We start from the raw sequence: 17554 nt of genomic DNA, 5'->3' as shown, positions 1-17554 counted from the left end.
AAAATCTGCTGCACAGCCTTCCATTAGCAAGTTCTGGGTTGTAAAAAGAAAATTAAAATACAAAAAACTCTCAAGAGACAGTTGTTTAAGCTTTAGAAAGAGTTATGCAAAAAGTCCTTTTGTAGGTTACTAATATCATTTTAGACTTGATTTAAACTGTTTCCTGGTTAATAAACTTAATTTTTGATGTTTTATTTTTTGTATTTCACTCAAATTGTGAAATGAAACAGGACTAAAATTTTACTTTACTGTTTTCAGGGACTAGCATTATGTTTCAGCTGAGGAATTAAAAAAAACCAAAAAAACAAAAAATAAATTTCACTAAAATGAATGTTTCTAGTCCATGAAGATTTTGGAAACTTCTTCATATAAAATGGAAATTTTGGTCCAATGTGAATTGACACTGTGTCCTTAACCAAAACAGATTCAATCCTTTTCCCTAATCATCTGGAATTCCGTTTCAGTGTATCTTCTAAAGCTTCATTATCAGTGAATGAGTATTCTATAATTCATAAAGCTATCTGCAGCCATTGACTATAAATCAATTTCAGATACAGATTTGTAGTAATACCATTGCATTGTTGTTTACAGTGTATGCTAACTAAAACCATAAAATGTATGAATATTGCAAGATGACTCCAATTCTAGCATTTACTGGCTCTGAATTTTTACTTTAGAAAAAGATTTCAATAAAATTAGCAAGATCTTTCAGGATTCAGCTCAGTTATAAACCGAGTAAGTATTAACTTTAGAGGCTGGATTACACACCATTAGAATTAGGTTACTCTGGGGAAACTATTTTTACATCATCATCAAGTTTGCTGATGCCACTTGCCTCTTTGGTTTGACCATCACCCTAGGAAAGACCGAGGTACTGTTTCAGCTTGCTCCAGGATCTGCTGTTATCCCCACTTCAATTTTTATTGAAGGAACAGAGTTAAAAACAGTAGTGGAGTTCAAGTACCTTGGCAGTGTGATAGCCAATCAATGCCAGAAACTGCCAGGCCAGCCAGGCACTAGGACGTCTGAGAGCACGAGTGTTGAATCAGCACAATATCCGACAGTCCACTAAACTGAAAGTGTACAAGGCTGTAGTCCTGACCAGTCTCCTGTATGGCTGTGAAACCGGAACTCTGTACAGAAAACATATAAACCTATAAAGCTGCTGGGAGCACTTCCACGCCCACAGCCTGAGGTCAGTACTGAATATTCAATGGCAGGACAGAGTTACGAACCTGGAAGTCCCGGACAGAGCAGGAACCACAAGCACTGAAGCCATGATTTTGAAATCATGCTTCACCAGACAGGACACGTCATATGAATGGAGGAGTCAAGAATCCCAAAGCAACTCCCGCTCTACTCTGCGCTGGTTAGGCCTCAGCTGGAGTATTGTGTCCAGTTCTGGGCACCGCAGTTCAGGAAGGATGTGGAGAAATTGGAGAGGGTCCAGAGGAGAGCAACGAGAATGATCAAAGGTATAGAGAACATGACCTATGAAGAAAGGCTGAAAGAACTGGGCTTGTTTAGTTTGGAAAAGAGAAGATTGAGGGGGGACATGATAGCAGTTTTCAGGTATCTAAAAGGGTGTCATAAGGCAGAGGGAGGGAACTTGTTCTTCCTTGCCTCTGCGGACAGAACAACAGGCCATGGACTGAAATTGCAGCAGGGGAGGTTCAGGTTGGACATTAGGAAAAAGTTCCTAACTGTCAGGGTGATCAAACACTGGAACGAATTGCCAAGGGAGGTGGTAGAATCTCCATCACTGGAGATATTTAAGAAGAGGTTAGATAGATGGCTTTCAGGGATGGTCTAGAAAGTGCTTGGTCCTGCCATGAGGGCAAGGGGCTGGACTTGATGGCCTCTCAAGGTCCCTTCCAGTCCTACTCTTCTATGATTCTAACTCCTCTACAGCGAACTCTCCCAGGGCAAAAGGAATCAAGGTAGGCCTCGCAAGAGGTATAAAGACTGCGTAAAGGTCAACATTGCTCATGCTGGTTTAAAACCAGATCAGCTAGAGCAGCTTGCAAAAGACTAAACAGGATGGCATGCTCTCGTACGACACGCGTATGACAACTTTGAAGAGCAGTGATGCGTACGCCTCACTGATGCTCGTGAGAGGAAGAAAGCAACAGCAGCAGCCGCACCAACAGAGCCTGGACAATTCCCTTGTCCCCACTGTGAACACCCATGCAGTTCAAAACTTGGTCTCCTCAGCCACATGCAAGTCCACAACTGATGAGCCTGTGCAAGCTCAAGATGTCATCGGACACGACGGACTACCTACCTACATTTTTACAGATATGTTTCAGAACAATATGCTCCATCTTAACTACATATAACAAACCCTTCAAATGTAATATGAAATAAAGCAAGAAGGTGACAATAGCCCAGAGGTGAATTCTCATTTGTAAGGTTCACTCAAAGTTTCGTACATATAGTACTGCTGCAATAGGCAGAAGAGTCACTGTAGCTTCCCCTTTATTGTTGGCACAGCTCATCAGTTTTAAAGCAAATGTTACTTTCAACATACAAAAATATGTATTCAGGAAATAACAAGGAAAAAAAAATCACCAGGCTGTAGTGTGCTAAACTGGCTAAGCAAGAATAGACTCGTCATTCATCATAGGTTATCTATATGGTTGATATATTAAGAACAGCACAGTACTTGTACAAGTCCAGGACTTGAAATAATACACACTGTTTTCCATTGACTTCTAATGGAAACATGAACTTCAGGTGTCACATTTCCTTCTCCTGCTACCTGCTTTCTAAAGCGAATGGAGTCAATTACCTTACTTCTTGTTCATTCAGAAGAGGATTCTTATATTTTAAAGCATTTGAACAATTTGTTTAATAGCTATTAGATTCATAGAAATGGAAGAAACCAATTAGTCACCTTGCAAATATCCTTAATAATACACATTTGTTACTTTAGTACCAAACTTTTAAATTTAGAAACAAATATTTATATAAGATACTCTTATCTCTAGTATAAACAAATTTACTTCAAAGCAAGCCACTATACAAGCACCTTCTACATTACTGTAGTTTGAGTGGTTTGAACAATGAGGAAAAACTGATTCTCTCTCTTTTGGTCAAAGAAACGCCAAATTTACATGTATTGGTTTTGGGATATCCTTTGCTTAGTTACTTAACTACAGTTTTTCTGTGCATGAAAGTTAATATGGTTTAAATTTGTTTGAAGTTCTTAGCTGCATTTTATTTACTTTCAGCCACACATGAGGAAGAGATCTACTGAAAACAAGAAGCACTCAAATTGACTTCCCCTTTCCCACCCAAAAATAGTTAATATGGTATTCTTTAAGTTATATCTCTGGTTTCAGGTATAGGATTTATTACACTGATATTAAGACTAAAGAATTTTCTTAAACAATTCATCCTAAATGCAAGTTACTCACATAGCATTTAAATCAGAATTTTTCCTATGCTTAAGTAGGCAATGAGTTTTCCAAGTCTACTTCATAATAGTGCAGATATTGAATAAATGAAAAGGAAATAAAGCTTAACCTCTCAGAACAAGTCCAGGAACATTTTTAGTCAGCACCCAAAACACCATTTTACAATGAGCTCAACTTCTAAAAAAGTAGCCCAAATTAAATGCAGTTCTCTATTTAAACCACAGGAGAAACAAATGACTTTGTAATACTGAAAGACCCTCTTTTAATGATTTTTCCCTCCTACAGAACAACTTCACTTCTAAGCAGAAATAAACTGCAGCAGGAACTGCATATTGCTGTGTACTGAAGTTAAATTCAAACCATTAAGAATAAAACATTCAGGCAGGGCCACCATTAACAAGCAGCCAACCACTTGTCTTCAGAGATCACTTTGAAATAACTTGAACAGTAACGCATTTGATCTTTAAAGACTACCTCTAAAAAAAAACAAAACAACTTTTGTTATTTCACCGGGCAGTCACATCTGATACTGTAATCAGGTACATGCTGAAATTTAATAGGAAGCAGAGTCATACCAGCATTTTGACAATTCGGTTTTGATCCATTTCAGATGTCCTCTGCTTGAAAAACAAGCACAATATTACCTTTAGTACTTATTGTTTATGTCTGGCACGCCTCATCATATAAGGCTGAAAGAAAAGTTTGTGTGATGAACACTAGAGCATAATTCAATTTCCAGTAGTGTATCATATACAACTCTACCCACAGACCTTAATCAAATTAAATACAGCCAAACATGCACTAAAAATCCCACTTCTGAAAGGAAACACTTACCTTGCGCAACCACTTCGGCTTATTTTTCAAGATAGACAGACGAGTTTTGTCTGACCTTTAGTTAGGGACACACCTCTGACGAACAATAGAGTTTTGATGTGTGGCTTCACAGGAGGACAGTGGGAACTACATAGAAAGCAGGCATCTATGTGACAGTTACCTCTAATAAAGGCAATCTATTGGCCCAAAGGACAGCCATCAAGGGAGATGACCTCTTTGTACGGCACTTTCCACACAACACTACCTCTGGGCTCCTGCCTTAAGTCCCCTGTGGGAGAAGCGTGCTCCCTTTTCGGGGACCGGTGGGGGGGCGGCGGGCACAGACATCTAAAATAAAAGCAGCACTTCAACCCGCCATCCCCACCTTCACCCCCACGAGCCAGGCACGGGCGTGGGGACGGGACTAACCGAGGAGTTTACAGGCCCTGGCCAGACTCATCACACACCAGCCGCTGGGTCAGAAGATGAGAGCCTGCCAGCGGCGCCGGGAGAAACCTGACCCACACCGGGCCACAGGAGCTGGGGTGGGTGGGGAGCGCTCTTAAGTGGGGGCTCCTGTCTCCCCTCAACCCCGACTGCCCCCTCACTACAGTGCCTGGGCGGCGTAGTGGGGAGGGCGGGGCCATGGCACCGCGGGGAAGCGGGGCTCTCCTGAGTCATTGCCCCTCTCCTCAGGGGCGGGCAGCCGCTCACCTTTCAGCCCTGAGCCAGCCGCCTCTCTGCGGTTACCCGAGCGCAGCGCCCCGGCCTGGCCTCTTACCTCCGGGATCCTGCAGCGCGGCGGAGCCTGGCATGGCCGGGCAGACGGAAGCGCCGCACAGGGACCAGGCCGGAGTTATCTGGGGCCTCCCGGGCAGCCGCCATCAGGGGGAATCCATGTCAAAACCTGCAGCGCCAGGAACGGCCTCGGTCCAACCCAGCCCCCTCCCCCCACCGCCCACTTAGTCCATTTTCTCCCAGCATGCAAGGCGATGAACCACGGCTGACGCGCTACTTCCGGCAGCCGCGGGCGTTGGAGCCGCTGGGAAACCCCATCCGACGGTCGAGCGGCCACGAGAGAGGCGCCTGACGCCTCGCAGCCATTTTGGATCCGGGCAACTCGCGACCTCCTTTTCTTGTAAGAATCCGGGTTCAGCGGCCATTTTGGGCCCGGGCAAACTGGCCTTTTGCCTTCTGGTAGCGGTAGGAGCCATTTTAGATTAGGGCAGAGCAGGCCTTTGGCCTGTGGCAGGGCATATGAAGCAATAGAGAAGCCGAAGCAGCCATGATGGAATAGGGCGTCGTGCCCTTTCCCTGAGAGGGCAACAATGCATTTGCCGGTCAGGCCGGGTGACCCCATCTCAAAGACAGCGAGAAGTCCTGTGGCACCTTAGAGACTAACAAAGTTTTGGAGCATAAGCTTTCATGGACGAAGACTCGCTTCGTTAGCTTATGCTCCAAAATATCTGTTAGTCTCTAAGGTGCCACAGGACTTCTCTTTGCTTTGCGGAAACAGACTGACACGGCTACCCCATCCCAAAGGAGCCTGGCTGAACCTGCAGCTAAGAGAGGTGGAAGCTGTGGAGCGGGGTGAAAGCTCCTGTGTCAGCCCCATCCCTCTAAACAGTTTTGGGATCTGAGTCTGGCACAGCCAGCGATCACACCCCTGCCTTTAGCCTCCTTGCAAACCAGGCAGCCGAAGCCCCTGTTGGCAGCCCTGTGTGCATTCAAAAATCAGCGCTAAGGACCCTGAAATCAGGGGATAAAAATCACCAGGCTCTGACAAACAATAAGTACAAATGCAAAGTACACTGTTTAGGAGAGAATAAATCATTCTGGACTAGATGACCTCCTGAGGTCCCTTCCAGCCCTAGGATTCTATGATTCAATTCAATTCTATGATTCATATTTATTCTCTCCTAAACAGTGTACACAAAATGGGAAGTGATTAAGAAGGAGTACTGCAGAAAGGGAGCCAGTGGTCAGAGTGGACCACAAGCTAAATATGAGTCAATAGAGTGACACTGTTGCAAAAAACCAAACAAACATGATTCTGGGATGCATTAACAAGCGTTGTGAGCAAGACATGACAAGTAATTCTTCTGCTTTACTCTATGCTGATTAGGCCTCACTAGGAGTATTGTGTCCAGTTCTGGGTACCACTTTTCAAGAAAGATGTGGAGAAATTGGAGAGGATCCACAGATGAGCAACAAAAATGATAAAAGGTCTAAAAACCATGACCTATGAGTAATTTTGCAAGAGAGAAGACTGAGAGGGGATATGATAATACCTAAAAGTTAGTTATAAGAAGGAAGGAGAGAAATTATTCTCCTTGACTTCTGAGTGTTAGACAAGAAGCAACGGTCTTAAATTGCAGCAAAGGAAAGTTACGTTGGGCATTAGGAAAAACTTCCTAATTCTCAAAGTGGTTAAGCACTAGAATAAATTGTTTAAGCTCTGGAGCCACTGAGCAGTCAGGGGCAGTACGGAGCCGGAAGTTAAAGCCACCCATCGGGGGCCACCCCACATGGGCAGAAGTAAGCGGGCAGGAGAGGAGGAGTGGCCGAGCATGCCTCTGCAGGAGCCACGCAACCTGCCAAAAAGACCGCGGGGAGCAGCTGAGGAGCTGTGCGCACCAAGTCAGGTTAATTTTGGGGGTGGGAGGGGATGTTGGGGCTTAGAGGAGTTAAGCCTGGGCAGGAAGGAGGTTGAGGTTTAGGGGTTTAAGCCTGGAGGCAGGGGGGAGGTTGGAGTTGGGTGGGGGGAGTTAAGCCTGAAAGTGAATGGTGGAAAGTTGGGGCTCAGAGGGGTTAAGCCTGGGGATAGCAGGGACAGCTTTGTGTGATGGGGGGCTGAAGCCTGGGGATTGGGGTGGATTTGGGGGCTGAGGCTGGTACAGCCCGGAGATGGGGGTAACAACTTTCTAACTGGTACAAATAATTGTGTGTGCACTGTTATTAAAATAGGGGTGATAAAAAGTATGGTTTGATGTTATTTATTTAGGATTGCCTCATATTCATGTGCATTGTGGCTCTTGAAGGATTGATTTTGTGACTGAATTTGAAAAAAAAAAAGTCTCTTCCTGTGATTTCAGTTGTAGGCCCTTGCTCTGGGGCATCATTGGCCTGTGTCAGAAGACAGGATCCTGGGCTAGATAGACCTTTGGTCTGACCCAGTCTGGCCAGCCTTATGTTCTTATGACACTCGCAGTTCCAGCAGATTCTGCTGCTTGAAGTGTTTGGTCCTAAACCCTGTGGAGAGCTATAGGCTATGGGGATCCACCAGTTCTGAGCTCTTTGCAGTACACAACACTAAGTAGTCTACCCTAACATTACAAAGGGTCAAGGAAGAAAATGGAGTCCTGATTCCTGAATCATTTTCCTTGAATAGATTTAGAAATGCAGGATTATAAGAACTGACATACTGGATCTGACCAGTAGTCCACCTAATATAATAACCTGTGTCTCACATTGGCTAGAATATTTGTACACCCCATTAGTGCTATCACAGATTAATTAGAACTCTTTGTCAGCCTCATCTTGGTGCTGGCCAAAATGGCCATGCATCACTCCCAGAGGAAGATGGACAAGGAGTCTAGCTCTGCCAGGCCAGGTGTGAGCTCCTATTAAGACCCCCAACCTCACTGAATACTTGCAAATATATAACTGGATACCTGTCTTGTTTACCAGCGTAACAGGATTATCAAAATAAATATTAGATGTTAAGTTGATAAGAATGCATCTACTGTTTTATAAATGCTTGTAGGCTGCAGCATGTATTTTTCTCACTCACATATACTTCAATTATAATGTAAGAGCTAACATTTGCATTGTATATACCCTATCCCTAAGACTCATCAAGAAAAAAAAAGCTCTTGCATAATGCAAATAATAGTTTCTTACAAGATGTTAAATCCTGTTCATTAAATGCAAATGAGCCATCTTATAAGACCAAGGATCAAAAACTTTGTTATGTGCATTTCTTCTGCCCCCCACCCATTCCACGAAGAAGGGGTTTGCCTAGGATCTGTTGCTGTGTGCTTGGGTTCTGTGAGAAGAAGTTATAAATACAGACACAAAGAATAATTCTTTATCTCTGGACAGTCTGGGTTCTAATGGTAGAATAACCAAACAAGACTGAGATCCCCCAAATTAGGTACTCCTAAAAGACTTTTGGGAAATCAGCAGATCTGTGATTCACCTGTACATGTATTTTACCTGTTTTAACCTCTAAATAACTCTCATTCCTTTTCCTTAGGTAATGAACCTTTAGGTAGTTCACTACGGAATAGACTACCAGCATGATCTTTGGTGTGAGACCTAAGATAGGGGTCAACCTGGTGAGTGACTGATCTTTTGGGGCTGGGTGCAATGTGAATAATTTGTGGCTTTTAGTTTAAATGATGATTTCTTCCTGCTTGCCTGGGTGACAAGATAAACTGGCATGTCTTAGGGAACTATCTATGACTTCATTGTAAAACAATTGAACTACTTTGGGAGTTTGTGTTTGGTTCTGAATTGGTGAAATCTAACTTTAGAACATGCCACCAGTTTGGGGTGTCTGCCCTGCTTTTGACAGTCTATCCAGAAGTAGGCACTCATAGTCATGAGCCACTGTAGACAGTGACAGAGGGTTACTCTGTGATCACAGGGCCTATTTTGGTCCCTCTCTGATCACTTCTCTCGGCAGAGTTCCTTCTGGGTGACATCCTGTGGCTCATTAGATACTTTGAAGAGCAGTGAGCTCTGTCCAGGGTTCTTTGCTCAGTGTCCTATTATGGTTCCCTGATTTTTAACTTTTGAACTCATCCCCATTCCTGTTTCTTCTCTGTTGTCTCATATTGTTATTCATAGGCTGTGCTGGTTTTTCTCCCTTAGATGAAGGGGTGAACCCCTAGCTGAGGGAGGCCTAGAACCCACAAACAGGAAATTGGCTGGAACCAGATATTAAAAGATAAGTGCAAGAAATCTGACACAAAACAACCATAGAATGACTAACCCACCAGGAAATTATCAGTCTAACTCCCAGAAGTTAGAAGCTGGATTATACCATGAAACAGGAGGGTTTATAACTTTGGATATTTTGTAACTTGTATCAACTCTTTGTCCTTTGTGACTCTTGGTAATCAACTTTTGACTTTAATGGTACTTTGGAGCAATGAGTGTTACAGGCTAATCATGAGCTGTGTAAAAAAGTATCATCGTTTAATGGTTTTGAATTTGCCACCTTTCAGTTTCACCGAATGTCTCCTCTTGTCCTTGCGTTATGAGACAAGTGGACTAGATTCCAATACACCTTCTCCATACAACTTATTATTTTGTATACTTTTTATCATGTCTCCTCTTTTTCATCTTGTCTCTAAGATAATCAGCCTGCATCTTTTCAAACTCTCTATTTGAGAGTCCTTCCATGTCTCTGTTCAATATTGTTGGTCCCATCTCTGAATCCTTTCCATTACAACACGACTTTTTCTGCAGGTGGCAACATGGATCTGGGGAAGAGACACAGAGCAGAAATTCGTCTCCTCTAAGACATACTTGGCCTAAAATTTCATGTGTTCAATTTCAACGTGTTAATGGTCCTTCATTTTTAATTCCCTGGGAGACTACCCTGTCCTGCTACTGTGGTAGAGGCTGGTAAGTGTCTAGAAAGGCAAAAAAAAAAAGAAGCTCAGATTCTTTCTGTGTCTGCATGAGCTTGGGTGAGTAACCTATTCTCTGCATCCGACTTCTGCCCCAGTGGGTGTGTTACTTACAGCACCAGTGCCTAGAGTCACATGATTACATGGGGAAAAAGATGTCACCTCCTGTCCTAGAGGCTGGAGAGAAAAGCTTGAAAATAGGACCAGAAAGACTCAGCAGCAGAAAGACAAATAAAAATAGCCCCAAAATTAGTATTTGTCATAGAATCATAGAAAACTAGAACTGAAAGGGATCTCAAGAGGTCAAGTTCAGTCTACTGCACTCTGGCAGGACCAAGCAACATCTTCTAGATCATTCCTGGCCGATGTTTTTCTCACCTGTTTTTAAATATCTCCAATAACAGAGATTCCACAACCTCCCTAAGCCAGGGGTCTGCAACCCAAATCGCGAAAAGAGCCATTTTTTCAAATTCAGTTGCAAAATCAATCCTTCAAAAGCCACAACACACATGAGTAAGAGACAGTCCTTAATAAATAACATCAGACTGTACTTTTTATCACCCCTGTTTTAATGACAGCACACACACAATAATTTGTGCCAGTTAGAACGTTGTTACCCCATCTCCAGGTTGTACCAGCCTCAGCTCCCAAATCCACCCCCAGTCACCAGTCTTTATTCCTCCATCCTGCAAACCTGCCCCCCCCACCCCAGGCTTAACCCCTCTTAGCCCCAACCTTCCTCCTACCCCCAGGCTTAATGCCTCTGAACCCCAGGCCCTCCCCCAGGATTATCTTGCCTCAGCGCACGCAGTTCCTCCACTGCTTCCTGCTGCCTTCTTGACGGGCTGCACAGCTACCGCAGGGGCAGGCTTGGCCGCCCCTACTCTTCTGCCAGCTGACTTCTGCCCATGTGGGGCAGCCCCCTGCTGGGCAGTTTTCACTTCCGGGCTTCCTGTCGTGCCTCCCCTGACTGCTCAGTTGCTCCGGAGCTGCCTCTGCTTAAACAAAATTTATGTTTAAATAAATAAATTCCACTTAAGCAGCGGCCACCTCTGGAGCTGCACACGGAGTCAGCGGTGGCAGTGCTCAGAGCCGCAAGTGGCTTAAAGAGCCTCATGTGGCTCCGGAGCCACAGGTTGCTGACTCCTGCTCCAGAGGGAGTGAACAGAACAGATAATCACAAAAGTGATCCCTCTCCTGACTTCCATTTCCAACCTCTGGCAACCAGAGGGTAGGGACTCTGGATGCAAGCCTGTTATTTGGATGAGGAGGAGAGAAGAATGAAACTGTAAAAATGATGAAACTGCAAACTGCAAAAAATGCACAGGGATTTTCAGGATATGCACAAAGGTCAGGAGAAGAAAAGGAAGCATACAAATACGCATAAGTGACGACAATAATTGTGCTGTGGATTAGGTTGTAGTTTAGTTGAGTAATCCATGCTTGTTCAAAGTTTCAGTTTTACAATGTTGTTTGTTTGTTTGCTGTTCTGAAGTACCTCTATGGACAACTGTGTTTGAGACTTCTATGGACAAATGTGTTTTGTGAAGGATAAAGACTGGGTCATGGAGTGGATTCTAGGCACTTTTATTTTGAAAAATCTTCTATTTCTCTCTTTCAGACTGAGAGAGAGAGAGATGGGGAAATGAATAAAAGAAGTAATGCATGAAAGAACATTGATGACAAAACAGTAAATATTTACAGTATGCAAATAGCAATAAAATTAATCTATTCAGATTTTTTAATTGCAAATGTATACATAACATTAGTAAATATCTCATCATTTAAAATACTTAACAGTATTTCAGATGCATAGCTTGAATCTAAGTAATGTATAACGGAAGAGCAGTTCTTCCCTGATGTGACTATTTTGACTTCATTGAACTTATTATATAGTAAATCACTTGCCATGGTTTCCCTGTTATATAAACTCTTTATAATAACAAAAGAGATGAATTGAGACTGATCTTGAAAGGACCTATGTACGTGGTCAACTTCAAATATTCAAATAATCCCACTGAGCTCACATGCTTAAAAATAAATATAAGCGTAAGTCTTTTCAGGTTTGGGGCCCATATGTAGAGTAAAAATGATCAAATGAATTTAAAAGTAATCATAGTTATTCTTCTAAATTTAATAAATAGTATAAAACCATTGTAAAAATATGAGAAATTATATTCTCAGTTTCAATTAGGTTAGGAATATTGGTATTCAGCTAGAGTCAATAACATGTGAACCATTTGCTGTTTTATTGTTATTGTATTTTGCCCTCTGGTGGTTATTTTAGTTTTTTCAGATCACAATCTAAAATCATGTATCAGAGAGGTAGTCGTGTTAGCCTGTAGCTTCGAGAACAACAAGAAGTCTTGTGGCACCTTATAGACTAACAGATATTTTGGAGCATAAGAGCATAAGCTTTTGTGGGCAAAGACCTGCTTCATCAGATGCATGAGTGGGGCTGCAGTTTCGGAGGGGTATTTAAAGAGTGGGGTTCCAGTAAAAGAGAGGGCTAGAGCTGACAAGGTCTATTCAACAAGGTGGAAATGGCCCAGTATCAATAGTACTTATCAAAATAAGAAAAAGCAAGTTAGATCAGACAGGGGGATGTGAGCCTGAGAATTAACCAAGGATTAAACAGAGACTGGGAGTGGCTCGCAACTTACAAAAACAGCTTCTCTGCCCTGGGTGTTTATAGCTCCCCATTAGACTCTGACAAAGGCTCACATCCCCCCTGTCTGATCTAACTTGTTTTTTCCTCTTTTGATAAGTACTATTGATACTGGGCCATTTCCACCTTGCTGAATAGACCTTGTCAGCTCTGGCCCTCCCTTTTACTGGAACCACACTCTTTAAATACCCCTCTGAAGCCACCCCCCCACTCATGCATCTGACAAAGTGGGTCTTTGCCCACAAAAGCTTATGCTCCAAAATATCTGTTAGTCTCTAAGGTGCCACAAGACTTCTTGTTGTAGTCTAAAATCATGTGTAAAGTGTCTGTTGATTTGCAAGGAAATTAAAATGCAACTGGGGAAAGGAGGAGAACAGAAAGCTGGGTAATTTCACACTCTAAGTTGTTTTACACTGACCTTTTGCAGATTACTCTCTTTGGACACAAGAAAGAGAAAAATCTGTTAAGAACAGGAAAATAGAAATGGTAAGCAGAGAGACAAGCAGCCTATTTCTGGCAGTGAGTATTAAAATCTTAAACACCCAACAGCAGGGTTGGGCAATAATTTTTGATGGGGGGGCCACTCCAAGAATTTGGAAAGTGGTCAAGGGCTGCACTCTTCCATGGTGCTAATGGATGAGGTGCAGGTTCTGGGTTAGCGACTGAGTACAGAAGAGAGCTTGGGGTAAGAAATTGGGGTGGGGGCGTGAGGGGGTGGAGAGTCTGGGAGGGAGTTTGGGTGAAGGAGGAGGTTACGACCTAGGGCAAGTGTCTGGGATGGGGTATAGATGCAGGAAGAAGGGCAGAACATTTGGGTTATATAGGGTAGGGGGCAGGAGGAGGGGAGCAGAGGGTTGAGGGGTGGAAGGGTCTGGAGTGCCAAAGGCAGGCCCTGGCTGGGAGACTTACCTGGATGGCTCCTGGCCACAAGTCTTCCGAGGTAGGCTTTCTGCCTGCTGCAGCTCCAGGGCACTCAAAACTGGTGTCTGCTTCATGTAGATCTCTGCTCCAGACATGGGAGAGAAGGTGGAGGCTTTGCACACTGTTGACAGTAGATCTGAGGGAAAAGTCAGAATTTTAGAAACCAGAGCTTACTCCCACTAGCCTGGAAAAAGGAGCACTGTGCCCTAACGCCTACTCATAACTGCTGAGAGAAGGTTGGATGCTCTCCCCCAGTCCGACTCCTGAATGATAAGGGCTCCTTCTTCCTTGATCTTCACCACTCCAGACTGAGCCTCTAGTGAGCGCGGATCCTTCAGGCCTGCAGAACACTCAAGCATTGTTCTTCTTGTTTTCAGAAGCCTTCAAAACTGTCCCAGGTAATCTCCAAGGCCACTTGTACACTAACAAGTTCTTTCGAAAGGAACTTTGAAAGACGGGCCCCTTTTGAAATACTTCGCAGAGTGTCTACACATAACCTGTGCCCTTTTGAAATGATGGAACCAGTCTTTCGAAATCGTTCCTCCGTTCGCATTTTCGGAGGAGCTCCCACCTTTTGAGAGAGAGCATGTGCAGATGCTCCACAGACTGCTATTTTGAAAGAGGGAGTCCTCCATGGTGCCGATCAGCTGGCGGGCAGAGACACCGCTGACAGTACAAGCAGGGCTCTATGGCTCCACTGTCCAGCTGTGTTTAAAGATGCAGGCTCCCACAAACCCCTAGGCAGGAAGCTGAGAGTGAGCTGGTAGTAGGGAGCACATACTACCCAGCCACATGCTCCCTCAGCAACGCCTGAGCCACAAGAGCCCACCCCTGAGACCCATGGCCAGCACCCAGGACCCTTGCTCCCTCCAGGGGCCCCACAGAAACATTGGGACATCTCCCAGGGGCTGAGCCAAGCACCCAAAAAAAGGGGCCTCCTCCCCTTTTGGGAGGATGAGGAGGTCCTGTACCAGATGGGGGTCTGGCACCGGAATGTGTCAGCATTCAAGTGGCTGTCAAAGGCTCTCATCAGCCGGGGCCACCCCAAGAGAACCGTGGAGCAGGAATGCTCCAAAGTAAAGGAGCTCCAGCAGGCCTACTAGAAGGGCAGGGACCTACTGTAAGGCAACATGGTCAGGGGCTGCGCCCACTATCTGCCCCTACTTTAAAGAACTCGACTGCTTCCTTGGCCCCAAGGAGGCGGCACCCCTGCCCATGGTCAACTCATAGGACTAATGGCCCATTCCTGTCCCCTTCTGTCTCCACAGCTCCAGCACCCAGGAGCCAGCCAAGCCCTGTACACAGGCCAGGGAGCCCCACTGCAGAGGGTGAAGGGATGCAGCCTGTACCCCAACTTGGGATGGCATGGGGCAAATGCTGGACCGTACACAGCGTTAGCCACCAGGGCGGGAAGGAGGACACAAGGGACCCCGCGCACACCGCTGCTGTGAGGGACCTCACCAGCATGTTGTGGGAGTGGCTAGCCATGGAGTGGCAGGTCTGGGACAGGCTGGTGACCAACCTGGAAGTGCTCATGTGGGCTGTGACCACCCACCTGGCCCAGCCTGCAGCCCCCTCGCAAGCCCCCTGCACCAGCTCCACTTCCCTCTCCCCCTGCACCCGCCCCCCCTTACCACCCCCTGCACCCTTGCCCCTGCACCAGCCCCTACCACCGACCCTGACCTCGCTGCCCTGATCCCGCCTAACCTACGCCCTGCTGGCTTCCTCCAACTGGCCTATCTGCTAATGGCCAGGGCAGGCCATGCAGAGGCAGCTCCCCTCCCCCCGTCCTCCCCCCATGTGGACCCTGACTAACCCGTAGGCGCTGCACTCCAGTAACACCCCCTACCTCCCCGTGCTCCCAGCCTCTGTCCTGCCCCAACAGAGACCCCAGATGTGCAGGGGTAGGGGCTCCTGCAGCTGAAGTGGATCCCATCCCTTGACCCTGGTTGAGGATTAAGGCCTCCCACCCCCATCCTTGGCCCCTCCCAACCTTTGGTCCCCGCACCCCCTGCCCCAGACCCAGCTTGTACATAATTCCCCCCACCCACATGTAAATAGTTTATTATGTTTTAAAGAAGCAGCATTTTGTGTTTCATAATCAGTAAACTGTTTATTGGTGGATATCCCTGTGCCCCTGTGTGTGCGTGGGGCAGTTAGTAGTGGTGCGTGTGTGCGTGGGGGTGATGGTGGAGGGGGTGTGTGTGGGAGCATCACGCAAGGTCTCGTGCAGGGCCTCTCTTACCCACACCCCAGCTCTCTGTGCATGGTGGCATGGGGCAGTGGCCGGCCTCAGCAGCCCACCCCTACACAGAGGGCTCGTGCTTGGCCTCCACAAGGTTGTGCCGGATGCACCATGCCCCGACCACTGCTGGCACATTGGGGAGGCCCACCTACAGCCTCGTTAGGAGACAGCAGAATCGTTCTTGAGACGGCCGAATGCCGTCTCAACTATATTATGGGTCCAGTCCAAGCGCTCGTTAGAAATGTCCTGACTAGGCTGAGCGTCTCCCATGTAGGGCCACAGGAGCCACGGCTGCAGGGAGTAGGCAGCATCGGTCACAATGCAGTGCAGCATTGTGGTGTCCCTGACCAGGAGATCCTGCAGGGGGACGTAAGCTCCATCCTGCATCCTGTGGCCATCCCATGAGTTCTGGAAGACCCGGGCATTGTGGGAGCCGCTGGACCACCCCACTCAAACATTCATGCATCTGCTCTTCGCATCCACGAGTGCCTGCAGCACCATAAAGTGGTAGCCCTTCAGTTAATGTAGGCTCCACAGCTGTGCTCTGGGGCCCCAGCGTAGTTGGGGAAGCCCAGCTCCTCACCTCCTGCAAGGATGACATTGAGGTCCCTGACAAGGATGAACTGGCAGAGGAGGACGTTGCTGATGGCCCAGACGACCTGCAGGACCTGAAGTGAGTGAGTGTGATTTGGGGAAGTCCATGCCCACCCATCCCTGTCCCTACTGCCCTGTCCCCGCCCCGTCTCCTACAGGGCATTCCTCCCCAGGACACCTTGCCCCTGCCCTCTGCAAGCACCCCATCCCTGTGCCCTCCCCTATCCCTGCTGGGGGCCAATCCCCCCTGGTCCCCAACAGTGTCCCTTGCCTGGAGGTGCCTTCCCCCTACCCCAGCCTGTGGCGGGAGTGTGATCTAAGCATGGCTTACCTCGATAAGGATGGCCCTGATGGTGGCCTTGCCCACCCCAAACCGGTGGCTGACGGATTGATGGGTGTCCAGGGTTGCCAGCATCTGCAGGGCAATGGCCACCCTTTTCTGCAGGGGGAGCACAGGTCTCATACAGGTGTCCTGGTGCTGGAAGACTGGGGCGAGCCAGTGGCACAGCTGCAGGAATGTCCCCTTGGTCATCCTGAAGTTCTACAGCCACTGATTGTCACCCCAGTCCTCCATCACCAGCCGGCCCCACTAGTCCATGCTTGTGGAGTAGCCCCACAAGTGGTGGATGGCCTGGGGCATGGGTTGTGGTTGTCACACCCTGAGGACAGCCTCCAGGACAGTGGCTATCAAGGTGGCCACCCGAAGCTGCTGCAGGATGGCAGCCAGCGCTGTGGCCAGCAATCTGGCCACAGCCTGGGTGGGTGGTGGTGGGGTAGCTGCTGGAGGTCCATGCTGCGTCCTGCAGTGCCTCCTCTGCACGGGCTCCCTCTGCATGCCTCAGGACAGCTAGCCAGCCCTCAGCATGTGCAGGGCGGGGATGTTGGGGAGCGGCCCTTTAAAGAAGCAGCTGGCAACTGCCCCAGAAGGGCTTGTCCACCATGTGACCTTGCCCATGGCATTTCCTGGCCTTTTTCTTTCGAAAGGGTACCCTGGGATGTGTGGATGGTCCCTTCTGAAAGAGCGACTGGGTCTTTTGAATGGGCAGATAGTAACTTCAAGCCACATTTGGCTGTGTGGATGCTTGATTTCGAAGGGCCATCTTTTGAAACATAATTTCAAAAGATCGCCTTTTGAAATTGCATTGTAGTGTAGATGTAGCCAGTGAGTTCTAATAAAGCAAGTAAATCAAGTAGTTTTAATTGCAAGAATAACCTTCAAACTGCGAAACCACTGCCAGAGTTGAAAGTCTGT

General features: G+C 46.7%; 1 protein-coding gene and 1 long non-coding RNA gene across 6 annotated transcripts in view; one reads left to right on the top strand and one right to left on the bottom strand.

Annotated features, from left to right (window-relative positions):
- The window catches only part of AFTPH (aftiphilin), a 63343-nt gene extending 58183 nt beyond the window's left edge, over positions 1-5160 (bottom strand). Inside the window, exon 1 of one of the 5 annotated variants that reach the window (XM_074989410.1) lies at positions 5014-5160. The gene's annotated coding sequence lies outside the window, so the exon portion shown is untranslated. Of the gene's footprint in view, positions 1-4253; positions 4380-4946 lie in introns of those variants that run through there. The other 4 variants (XM_074989414.1, XM_074989411.1, XM_074989413.1 and 1 more) reach the window with 4 other exon arrangements.
- Positions 5161-12985: 7825 nt separating this feature from the next.
- On the top strand, positions 12986-15221 carry LOC142010873 (uncharacterized). Its single transcript, XR_012644911.1, has 3 exons — positions 12986-13028; positions 13771-13861; positions 14732-15221. It is a non-coding gene; the product is annotated as an uncharacterized LOC142010873 (long non-coding RNA).
- The last annotated feature ends 2333 nt before the right edge of the window (positions 15222-17554 follow it).

This window comes from Carettochelys insculpta, chromosome 3 (assembly GCF_033958435.1).
Source record: "Carettochelys insculpta isolate YL-2023 chromosome 3, ASM3395843v1, whole genome shotgun sequence".
Classification (NCBI taxonomy): Eukaryota; Metazoa; Chordata; order Testudines; family Carettochelyidae; genus Carettochelys; species Carettochelys insculpta.
The sequence above is the reverse complement of the archived record's forward strand: the minus strand, read 5'-3'. Positions and strand labels throughout refer to the sequence as shown.